Below are 13213 nucleotides of genomic sequence, written 5' to 3' on the forward strand. Positions count from 1 at the left end.
TGTACATGATCCCACCCTCTCTAAAAGCGGGAAAACACTAAAGAAGTTCACTATTTCACCGGTCAAAAAAGCTTATTCATCCCTGCCCCCTCTTCACTGATATGGTGAGCAGATTTTTGAGGCTGAGTTACTGGTCACTTGAGCAATGAAACTGAAAGTATGTAGAATTCCCCTTTAGGTTTTAAAAAATACCATTTTCTCCACCAAGAAGTCCTCATGGTAAGAACAGCCAGTTCTCTGTTTGTTGCATTAATAGCTTCTGTATCTTTAAAGGAACACATCATGGGACGGAAATGATGTCCCAGTGCTTCTAAAAATGCAGAACTGTTGCCTGCAGGCCTCTGTCTGTTTACTGATAACTGCTGGATGGGAGGCTGGGCCCTCTGCTTCCATCTCTAGAGCTGGACCTAAAGTCAACACAGCGTCAGGCCGGGCTAGTCTATCGTAATCTCATCTTTCCTCCTCTGTCCCTCTTGTCCACTTTTGTTTTCACAGACTTAAGAGCTAAATATACTCTGATGTTCTGGGGCCCATATGATGAAGCAGGACTAGTGAGTTAGCCAGCTATTACTGGAGTTGCGACGATCGGATAATATATCAATGATTCAACGGATTATCGGAAAACTGTTTTTTTCTTTGCTGATACGGAGGCCGTGTTTTCCGCTTATATTCACACCCACAGTGGTCAGTTGTGAAAAGGAGAGAAAGCACCCAGGGCTGAACTTCTCTCTGAAACCTTTTATTTCCATTCTCGACAAAACTAATTATTTTACTTTTCATGTGAACAACTGAGTGCAATGCTTTGGACCTGTTCCAAGAGAGACTGTCTGAAAATGTGCACCATTATCACCATATTCAAAATATATTGCGTATTCTTCTTTCAGCGACGGCCAGCTTTTCCTTCCACATTCAAGTGTGGCTGTTCTGAATTATTACACTTTCGACTTACAACGCGAACAACATATCATACGAACTCAGGTAACATTTCTAACTTTATCAGGAACTATCAAAAGACTTAAAACTGACTAATTAGATCACTGGTATACATCGAAATATCATTCTTAAGAATCCCGATCATGGGCGTAGTAAGAGAGCTGGATATATAGACCCCAAAATCATTTTTACCATATACCACCATTATTAAAACATTTTACATGATAACTGAAACTGCAAAGATGGTCCATTACCACTGTTATGAGGTTTTATATTTTTTTAATTTTCCCAGAGATAAGAAAAGCTATTTTAAAGTGTGAGATGTCTTCCTAAGGTACAGTCTATAGCCCAGGTGGGAACTCACAGGGCTTGGGCAGTATGCGATATTTCATACCTTCCTGAAATTTCACCAGTGTAAACAGTATGTGACAGTATAAATGTGCGGCGCTACTTACTTTCAGCTTTTCCAGCTAATAAAAATACAATAGAAATCCACAAAATGTTAAAAAAATGTAATATTCTCCCACGAATTTTCCTTATTAAATCGAGAAATACAACCATATACCTTTTGAATAAAACTTTCTCTTGGTCACAGAAGACTGACAAGGCTTTTCATTAACTCATCATAAAACACACTTCATTCAAACTCGACAGTAACAAAATAAAACTCACCTAAACCGTATTGGTTACTCTTGTTGGTGACCTAGGTAGTAAGTCCACTGTTCCAACAATAACCAGCTTTGGTCAAAATAAAACCTTAATTCACTGTGGCAGGTGTAAAAATAAACAGCCTTATTCCCCACGGTCTCTCTCTGTTTACAGTCCTGTAACTTCTCCCTCAACTAAGTGTTGCAGTGTCTTACCTTCCATTTTTTTTAAATACCCTGGTATACATAAATACCTCAATAACACCCAAGCCTAATTTGTACACCAATAATAACATGCATGTGCAGTTGACATCGTGACAAAGAAGTTTTTGAGTCCAATATCGAGTTTACGTAAAACACGCATGATCCATACAAGGACAAAAGTCCTGAGCGTTCAATAAAGCGGCTACTAATAACAAGCAACAATCATTTTATAAGTCTGTAAATCACTTTTCACTCCCACTATAATTAAGTCAGAGATAGAGGAAACGTTTTTCACAGCCATGTGTTCACTCTGAGTTTAAAAACAGGACCTCTAACAAACAGAGGGTGTAAAAAAGGCACTGGAGGAGCACTCGTTAATGAGTCAATTAATCACTGTAGCAACAGCCAGCCCAGGCAGGCTCCAGAAATCCCCTGTGCCATGCAGCAGACAGTCTCCCCAGACGGTCACTGTGAAAGGACTTTATGCAAGCAGACATCACCTGTTATGTGAGCAGGTGACAGAGAGTCACTGGATCATTCAGTTAAGTGTTTGAAATTGTGACATATTTATGTTACTTAAAGCTTCATCTGTACTTATTAATCTATTGATCATTAAATCCAAAAAATGTTTTCTCGAGCCCAAGGTTACATCTTCAAATGCCTTCGTCTCGAGTAAAAGTCCAAACCTGGTATAACAACTGAATTTAGCAATTAATATTGATTATCAAAATAGATGCTTATTATCATTTTGTCAATCAACTCACTGATTCTCAAGCTGGGGTAGGCGGTACAATTTTGGCGTCATTGGGCAAAAATGCCATGATAAACTTAAAGCATGTTGTAATTCAATTTGACATAGAGAAATTTAGACCTCTGCGCCTCCTGTTGGTTCTGTTTTTAGGCTTTAGAAAATCTTTGGCCAATCACAGGTCATTTCAGAGAGAGTGCGTTCCTACTGACTGTTGCAATATTTTCTATAGCTACAGTTTAGTATTGTATGTCACTTTAAGCCAATCTACATGTTAACGTAGTTCCACTTTAATATGCAACTCAGTTTTGTACATTATATGCAGTATGGGGTCCCTGCACCATCTCTCTGTCAGCTAAAGGGTCCCCTGCCTGAAAATGCTGAAGAGCCCTGCTTAAAATGATCATTTTGACCAATTAACATACCAAATTTTCTACTTTTACTTTATTTCAGTTTATTGGCAAAGCGTGCACAATTTTCCATCTACCCAGTAGCTGCCGGAACTTGTTGCAAGAATAAGCTTCTGAGAAATTTGCTGTGCACTCCGATCTCCGCCCGTGTTATATGATCGGAAAGCACCGTCTTTTCTGAACCCCACTGCCTCCCCAAGTTTGTTCAGAGAGCATCTGATTTGCTCAGCGTACATGAAGCTTAACCATTTTTAGTAAACACTTCCACCCCTCCTTCACTCTCTGCTCGCTCGTCGTTCTCTTGCTTTTCTGCAATGCATGGACTGGATGGTTGGGCCCTTTGCTGCTTTTGCATAGCAAATAAATGAGAATCTGCATGGAGACATGACCCCTGCAGAGAACAGCTGACACACAATCGCACACCAGTCCCACTTCTCTGAGGCTAGGGGACGACTTCACTTCCTCTCACAGGGTGCTGACTGACTCAAGTGAACTTCTCACCCTGAGCTCTGTCCCTGTGTATACACACTTTGCATAGACAGGAAGTGGCAGAAAACAACTACGAGTACAACAGCGATATTAAAAGCAACACCTGTAAAAACACCAAAGCAGTGCACATGCAAGCACACAAGTCTTTGCGCATAAATATGCATGTGCACACATATTCTCTAAATGACCAACAGTATGTTTGGAAGCTGAGCCTCTGAAATACAAATTGTGATCATTATCATATTGCAATGTGTGCTTCCTCCCAGGGCAGCTGTGTCTGGTGTCACTTGTAGCAGAAGCAGAATGAGGAAACATATGGCCTAAATGCAACAGTAACGCCTGCATTGATCCAGACTGTCTTTGCTATCACAGAAGGAAACAAAAAGTAAAAAGCCTGTGTTCACAACCAGGGATCATACAAACATGCAGAAAACAAGTCACAACGCTCCCTCCTTGCCTCTCCAGGCAAAGAAAGCTGCACTGAATATTTTCCAGTAGCAGAATCTAATATAATCCAACTGACTGCTTAGTAGCTGACATGGGCTGTGATGTAGAGCCGGATATTTATGACCGAGCCTGACAGGCCCCAAAAGACTCGAGCTGAATGTCTCTCTAAAGCTTTGGTCACACTTAGTTCAGAGATGAAAACTGCCAGCATTAGATCTTTTCTTCTACTAAAACTAACATGTGGGCTTATTTTATTTCATTTTATTTCATTTTTTAAATTTTATTTTATTTTATTTTACCTTTATCTAACCAGAAGAAAACCTCATGAGATTAAAAGTCTCTTTTCCAAGAGTGTCCTGGCTGAGATAGACAGCACAATAAGTTAGAGACAAAGAAAACAAAGATACAAAATCAACAAAATAAAGCACATGAAGAACACAAAATGCAGTTACTAAAAGGAAGGATTAGAACGTATTTTTATGTATGCTATAAATTAACCATAATAACAAGAAAAAATGAAACACCAGCTAAGATACATCCTGATATTGGTATGAAGAAGATAACATATTAAAGTCTGCTTTGAAACAGCCTAGAGCTACCAGAGTGCAACTTCAAGTCTTTCTGCAGAAATTTCCACATATATGAAGTTGCATAAATAAAGGCTCTTTTGTCAAACTTCGTATGAACCCTAGGTACAGAAAAAAAGAGCAAGAAATATAAACACATAGATGTACCGGAAGTAGGCCAAGAGCAGCTTTGTAAATAGGAGAATGCCTATGAAAAAGTCCACGTAGTTTTAAAGACAGCCACCCAGACCGAGCCTACATGATACAGTGATGAGTACGGGGCTTGCACTTCTTCTTGCACATCTCAATGCACAGCAAACAGCTAACACTTGGAGGGTGCATTCATATATAATACATCCCCATAATCAAGCACAGTCAAAAACGTAGCAGGGACCAGCCTATTTTGGCCAAGAAAGAAAAGCAGTTCCTGTTACTAAACTGAAAGCCCAATTTCAGCTTAAGCCTTCTTGCAAGTAGTTCAAAATTGGGGTTTTCCCCCTTTATTTCGTCCATCCAGTCCATCCAGTCCATCCAGTCCAAGTAACAAAACACTGCTCTTACTCTCAGTAATGTAATTGACTTTTGATTACGCTGTTGCGATGTACTGTGGCTGCATCACTCTCAGCTGCTGCAGGTCACATGTTTGATATATCAAATGTCCTATTACACGATTAACAAAATGTGCTTTTGTTCTTTATAGCATTTCCTGACAACTAACTTTGACATGTGCGAACACAGTGCATTTCTCTACAAAAGCTTGGTTTCCTGTGTCACTGTCAGGTTCACACATGCGGCTGTTTGCGATGAGCTCAAAATGGGCAATGCAAAACAGCTCTGATTAGCTCGATGCCTACATAAATAGCTTACTGAAGACACGTTTGGAAACATCATTCCCCAGTGCCCATTATCTTTACATCTTCATACACAATGAGTTCTGGGTAATCAACAATAAATATTCATATTTCCAAAGACCAGTTACTGCTTGTTTCTTCCCCTCTCAGTTATTTCAGGTCTGAATGATTAAAGGAGTTTAGTGGCGACTGTGCTCATGGCTCCACTATCAAGCAAACAGCTCACATTCACCGTCTCACAACATTGGACATGATCCAAGTAGGCCAATCAGCAGTGTCTTATCTGGAATGAGTTACCTACTGATACGAGTCGGTCCCCGATTCCTTACGAGATAACAAGCAGGAGATGGCAGACTGTTTGCCTAATGTGAGACGAGATCTGCAAGCATCATGAAAGGTCATTAATCTGAAAGTCCTAAATGTGCATGTACAGAAAGTGCAGCAACAGACGCACAGAACATATATGCTCCCTAACAGACAATTGTGCTTTAAAGTTGGGGCTTTTAAGGATTTATTTATCTGTCTAGTGTAAACAGGTGCGGTGACAGTAGGGCTATAAATCAATATTATTGACTATAAATCTTGAAATGACTTTCCGTGGAATAGTACTGCGATATATGATCACAGAATCACAATCATGCTTTATCATTTTATAAACAAATGATTTCAAGTTTCTTTGTAATCTGTTACTCAGACTACTTAGATCTTTTTTGCCTTATAACAGAGAGGCACGGCTCATATATACCAACATCAGAAAAATGTTTGCACTAATATCATGATACTGTTTTAAGTTTTTAAGTCTTACCACCCAGCCCTACCTGACAGATAGGATGAATAAATCATATATCGCACGATGGGTTTATGGTTATAAGTCAAGGTTTGAGGGACCAATCCAACCGGTCACCAAATGCACTACGAGTGCTAATTCTTTCTTCGGTTCACTGAGCAGTCCTTGCACCAGAGTACTGCACTATTAAGAGCTCTTATGACAGCAAATTCATTGCCACTATGTGTCTAATGGGTTAACATTCAGTGTGTGTGCATTCAAAAAATACACATTAAACAAAATTTGATGCGTTTATTATTGTGTTGTCTTACATGGCAGTGTTTTTGCTCATCGATTACCTCAATTTCACTAAATTCTACAGCTCAGACCCGTTAGTATCCCCCATGGGTTTCAGGATTTGAGAAACAATCATAAATACACGTCATAATGGAGAGGCATCCTTCACTTCAGATGTCTACGTCTAGTCCATAGCAGCTCTGTAACACAACTACACACCAACAGGAGGATTACTGTAATCCAGTGGGTCCAAAATTGAGAGCGGCCCCCCTCGGGGGGGACACAGAGCCATTGCAGTGGGAGTGAACACGACCAGAAGAAAAATGTGGAGTGAAGCTAAAGTTGAACAGACCTTTTATACAGCAGACATTTTAATGTGTCACAGATTTAAACAAAGCAGTAGTTAATTGTGGCACTGCATAAAGTGGCGCAGGAATGAGTCCTTAAACTCAGGAATTAGTTAGCATTTATGCACTTCCCTCGTCTTGAAGTCAGTGGGGTTTTTGAATGGGTTTTTGGTTAGATGTCTGAAATAAGGTCAGTGGTCAACGCAAGCTTCTGCGTCTTTGACGTTTTGTTCTCTGACATAAAACTGGCCAGTAAACATCAGATTGAGGCTCTCATGTGTCTTAAAAATGCAGTTGCTAACAAGTGGTTGTCAAGGACATTAAAAGTCATTACACCGAACAAACAAGCTTAGCACAGGTGACGTGTAAGTCATGCAACCTTACTGTAGTTTGTTTATAGCCTAATGTTTGCAGTTACGCTTCAAAAATCATAAAAGTGGTGCTCATTCGTGAAGATTAGCTTGCTGAACAACATATTTAAGTATCGTGGACTTCTGTTTACCAGAGCTTCTTTTCTTTAATAATCCAAAATCAAATGGAAAAATCCCATTGGTTTTTTTGTAGGTAACCAGGGCGACGTTAACTTCAGGGTTGGCCTACAAAAAACGTCATCCCTGCTGCACTCTACTGTAGTCATTTCTCAAACTTAACATTAACAATATTTTTTTGACCCACATACGCTTTTGCTGCTTCCACAGGTAAAAATGTTTGATTTGAAAGCAGTCAATTAATCCGATTTGTTTGGGAACAGTACAGAGTTAAGTGCAGTTAAGTCAAAATGCAAGAAAAATTTAACTGGTGATGCACGTAAAGGAAGCAGGTCAGGCAAAACTATATGGGATCCTCTGCTGTGAGCACACACAAATGGTTCCCAATGAATTAAGATAATAACAAAGAGCAATTAGACACCTGGGGGAAAATAGCCTTGAATTTGATGCGTATAATGATTTGACATAGGCCTGCTCCGTGTACTAGCCTATGTGAACATATGGTATACAAACGTTTTACTTTATGCAGCACTGTTACAAAGCGATACTTATGGATGACCAGTTCTAGTACAGACACAGACAATTGCTGATGAAAGCACAGCGGGATTTGCGGCTTCCCTCACCGACTATATGCAACCACAATGCCAGTAGTAAAACACACAGGAGCCATAAAAGTTGAAAACAAAACCACTTACAGAGAACCAACACATCCACTCTTAATCAAATTAAAAGCATTCAAATTCAAAGATCTGGTTGATTATAAATCTGCTCAAATCATGTACAGAGCTAAAAATCAAATACTACCTAACAGTATCCAATAGTGGTTTTAGATGAAAGACTGTTTACATGATATGAAAGGAATTTGTTTAATTGAGGCAAAATATAACTGTATTACAGTCAAAGGGGTTAATTTATGGAAAAACTGTAGTGTGGAATCGAAAAGGTCGAACATTTAACAAATTAAAACATGTTTTAAAAACAGCAATTTGAAGGTATATATGATGCTAGAATAGAGAGGATGTGAAATACCTGTGTTGTTTTCTGAATATGTCTGATGGTTATTCTGGTTTTGCTTTTCTTACTTATAGTTTATATTTTCTATTTATTTAACATGTTTGAAATAAAGATCTGTTACATTTAAAACACTGCACAATTAAGGAGTGACACAGTAGCTGAAAGTAAAAATATTAAAGTAGTTTAACTCAATCTCCTCACAAACCTTGGAAGTTTCATTCCTGCATCCCTTTGTGATGAATTCACTTGTTTTGGAGAGGCACAAACGTCTACATGTCAACATCATCATCATCACCATCTAACAGGCAGATACAGATTACAAATGACCTATTATAAACACAAATAAAGTCATAAATGTCACCAGTATCTCCTCAGTCTCTGCACTCATCACAGATCCTCAGCAAAGCAAAATACACCTCAATCTAACTCTTAGAGCCGACACCCACGTAATCCTCTATTTCTATTGGTCAAAAGGAAATAAAGTCCCGCCTCTCGACGTGCCTGATTGCCCGTCACGACTGTCAATCCTCCTAGCTGCTACATAATAAACAGCCCGTTTCACTCTAGGTTGAGGCAGAAGATAAACAAGTTGGAGGCCTACATGCCCGTGGCCTAGATAGCTATATTTAAAAGATATATAAAGTAAAATCTATCCACAAAACCTGAACACAACACGAGATTACACATCAATACGTGACATTTGTCAGTATTTATACGCGAGACCAAACGACAAACAAACGTACATCATGTGCCAAAGTCTGTTGATAAAATCAAAATCCTAACTAATCTATCATACCAAAGAAACAATTACTAAATATGCCTCCTCGGTGGAAACATGCGAATGATTCGGGTGTATTATTTAACCTACATCACATGGAAATTTCTGGCTGTGTCGAGCTGTTTTCCAGCAGCAGTGGATGTGCCTTGTGTTGGGGGGCGTGTACCTACAGAGAGCTCGGCTGCCTGCAAAAGTCAGCGCTGGGCATTTCACTGGCACACTGAGTCATTTTCACCACAAACACATTTAAATTCGGTTAACTTGTGTTATACTGAACATATTATCGAAACGTTAAATAGCTGCAAGTGTATAGTAAAAAGTGCGGCATGCTTTGGGTAGTTTAAAAGTAGAGTACAAGCCGATCTTCTTACATAAGTGCAGGTTTTAACCAACCTGACCCCGAGTCAGACACTTCAGAACAAATTGTCCCACTAATTAAACGAGGTGTATAATCAACTAAATCAGCTAAGTATTATTTTTTGGACATGCTTTGCGTTTAGTGACATCTGACAGTGACCGACGTGTATCTCATCTCATCATAAGAAACGCTAGCTAGCAACATTTCTGCACATTAACTCTTCCTATAAGAGTTCAATAAACTGCAGTGCACAATAATAAGCACGTTTAGCGTGTCACTTGCTACAAGCTGTGTTTTTTATGCGGAACTGACGAGTCTTGCTTCCCTTTCACTCGCAGCTCACAGTCAGTATGGCCTCCGTCCGCCCCCTTCCTCATCCCAGCTGAAGCCCGACACACAACAACAACCTACCGTTAGCTTCAAAGCTAATCCTCCGCCGCGGCGAAAACACACATCCGCCGCTCGGCAAAGTTCCCCCAAAACGCATCAATAACGGTGCTACTCACTTTTAGGACGCCCACGCATACGTCTCGCTTCGTGTTGGACCTTATGTGTGTTCCCCTGTTGGAGATAATAAGGCCCTCTTTTCAATGGAGTCCACACGCTGTTACAGCTCTCTCGGGTTTGTTTTGTTTTTCTTCTTCCTGACGGGTTCCTGGAAAGCGCGTGACTGCCTGACCACGTGGTGCGGCGATGGACCAATAGGAGCAGAGCCCGGAGCTGGCTGACAATATTTGTGAAATATTTCACCATTCTCAATTTACTGTAATATTGTAAAAGAGAGAAACACTCATGACTCAAGCCATCATGAGTCAGAGTCCCGTTATCTGCTTAAGATCAGTGGTGAAATGTAACGAAGTACATTTACTCAAGCAGTTCATTGTACTTGTATTTTAATTGATTATTTTATTGTCGTGCTACTTTCTACTTTTACTCTACGACATGTCAGAGTTTATAAAATATGATGTTTGTTATTACTTTAATTACCAAATTGTTTATACAAGTACAGCTGCAAAAGTTAGCCAATTTACAAGAAAATCAGTTTGCAACTATTTTGATAAACATTAAAGTATTTTTCTTTGAAAAATGAATGAATGAATGAATGAATTAATAATAATAATAATAATAATAATAATAATAATAATAATAATAATAATAATAATAATAATTTCAATTTAATTTCATTTTTTTCTGTTTTTTTTAAGTTTGGGGTGTTTTTTCTATTTTTTATAGTTTAGATTATTATTATTATTATTATTATTATTATTATTGCTATTATTATGGTTATTGTTATTGTTATTATTCATACTTTAAGTACATTTTCATAATAAATGTAATAATAATGACAATCATCCTCATCATCATAACCACAATAATTACAATCATAATCATAATTATAATCATAATAATGTTATTGTTATTGAATTTTTAAACACTTAAAGACACCCTTTGCATTTTTGTCCACTAGTAGCACTCTGGAGCAAGTGTTTTCGAGAGCTGTTTCCCTTTTTCTTGTTTGTTGTCATGCACAAGGACACATGGATGTGGGTGACATGATACACATGTCTGCCACTGGTTTCACACTTTTCCACTTATTTGCAGGTGGCAAAGTAGCAAAGAAACAGGGCAAAGCACCATCACAGGCGAGTCATTCAGATGATATTATATGCCTATTTTGTTTATCCCACTATACACTGAAAAAACTAATATAATTTAGTAAATGCTCTTCTGATTGCCTAATATTCAATTCAGAATATTGAAGACCACATTCACTTTATATTGTTGAGGATCCTTAATTTACAATTAGAGCAGCCCAGATTATCATGACATGGATTCAAATGTTGCAGATTTGTCAGCTAAACATCCATTCAGTAAACTCTACCCCAGCATGGTATAACGAAAAATAGGTTTTAAGAATAGTGATGCTGTTAATGCCAAATTCCTACCCTACCTTTATGTGGTAAAATAGTAACATCAAACAATTTCCGCCTCTTTTAAGGTGACAGGAGTAAAAATTAGTTACCCTCAGCATTTGTTGTGTTATAGTTTTAAAATAATGAAGACAGTTGTAGATGAATTAGATATAAAATAGGGTGTAGGCTCCACAGGGTGATTTTTTTCCACAGCAACTTTTATGTTTTTCCCAAAAGATGTACAGATTTTAAGGCATGTTCTGAAATGGCTTATCGATTGTGCATCCAGCAGCCGTATATGGGCTTACGTCCGACTCTGCCCATGGTCCCACCAGTGGAAAACTGTTACAAGATCAGCTAAAGTAATCAGCTTCCTGATTCCTATAAACTGACCAACATAGTAAAAGCCCCCATTGAGCTCAGTCCAAAAGAAATTCTCTTTCAGCCGGTCTAGGCTGCCCCCACCCCTCTCCCCTCTTTCCCGGGAAAGAGAAACTATGACTCAAATCATTACCAAATGCGACGACATGTGTAAAGGCCAAAAACAAAAAAATACATGAAATAAAATACAAGTATAAGAGTATTAAAATAGTTCTTATGTGAGTTGAAGCTTTAAGAGAAAGACAGCTCACAGAGAAACAGACATCATGTCTCTTTCAGTTTAGTATTACTCAGGAGAAATATCTATTATCACAGTACTGTGTTCAAAAGCTGCCTTGTTTTTAGGCCAAACAGCCACATTAGAACCAGTAGACAAAATAACATCACAAGATGCAGGGGAACTTTCAGAGTAACCAACAACCTCCATCCTGCAGCTGTACAACTATCACTGGATATATCTGTGCAGGTCAGTTGAAGCTGCAGCAGCAACACAGCAGCTCTGCGGGCTTCCTCTGCACTGATCTAACAGTCTGAGTACACAGATCACACACACACATCAAACGGCCTGCGGAGAGCTCTGCCAGGTTGGCAAAGGATGGGAACGGATCTGATACATAACAATGGGATGAAATGCGGAGTGTGTGTGCGTGTGTGTTAGTTCTGGAGAATTTGTGAGCCTCTTACTGAAATGAGACTTCAAGTGAATTTGGTGCATCATGTGGTTTTCCATTGAACCACAGGATGTTTTAATAGTAGAATACGGTGCCAGCCATGCTGCACCAAATGTTACTGTTACTATTAAGACTCATTTTTAGTGAATTTTATGCAGGGCACACGACATGATGTGTTATGTGTTAAACCATCTGGAGTCTAGGTTCATTTTGGTTCATTTTTGCTGACTTTCTGAATTAATTTTTGGGAAACCTCCACATGCATATCCTTTTTCAGTATGAACTCAGTCGTAGGTCTGACTTATCATTTTGGAAATTTAACAAAGTATAAAGCTGCTAGAAACTTAAACTACAAGAAAAACGATACAGAAGTCTGTATTAATCCACTCATTGTTAGTCAGTGACAATTACTCACACATTACTATTAAATTGTTTAAGGCTGAAAAAAAGTTGCATTTAATACATACAATTACAGAATAAAAATGTAAGAGATGAAATGTACTGCAGTAAACTTACATTTTACTTTTACAACTTTTAGCTCTTGATTTTATCTTATATCAGCTCATGTTTGTGTCATTTTTATTGCACATTTATTTTATTTTATTTTACAAAATAGCTTCCAGAAAAAGGTTGAGTTTATAGACATAAAAGATACAAATGGATCAATCTCCTAAGTATTGCTACTATGGATATGAAGTCATGTGTAACTGGTACCACAGTCAATATTATCTAGAGATAAAGTTGTGTTGCTACAAATTAATGATGCTCAGTGTATTCACCAATGAAGAATATACAGACTTAAGATTTTGTTTAGTTTTCAGTTATATGAGTTACTTAATTTTCGTGGTGAGGATGAAAGCATCAGTTCTGAGAACTCAAATGGGTACTCTGGTAATTTAATTTTT

The 13213-nt window shown here is 38.4% G+C and overlaps 1 protein-coding gene across 2 annotated transcripts in view; it reads right to left on the reverse strand.

The window, feature by feature from the left end:
• The window catches only part of crebrf (creb3 regulatory factor), a 36719-nt gene extending 26725 nt beyond the window's left edge, over window positions 1-9994 (reverse strand). The window contains exons 1-2 of one of the 2 annotated variants that reach the window (XM_088088124.1): window positions 9850-9982; window positions 8413-8505 (exon numbers count right to left, since the gene is read on the reverse strand). The gene's annotated coding sequence lies outside the window, so the exon portion shown is untranslated. Of the gene's footprint in view, window positions 1-8412; window positions 8506-9849 lie in introns of both variants that reach the window. The other variant, XM_042499458.2, reaches the window with a different exon arrangement.
• Window positions 9995-13213: the final 3219 nt, after the last annotated feature.

This window comes from Plectropomus leopardus, chromosome 15 (genome assembly GCF_026936395.1).
Source record: "Plectropomus leopardus strain MGB_pleo_1.0 chromosome 15, ASM2693639v1, whole genome shotgun sequence".
NCBI lineage: Eukaryota > Metazoa > Chordata > Actinopteri > Perciformes > Serranidae > Plectropomus > Plectropomus leopardus.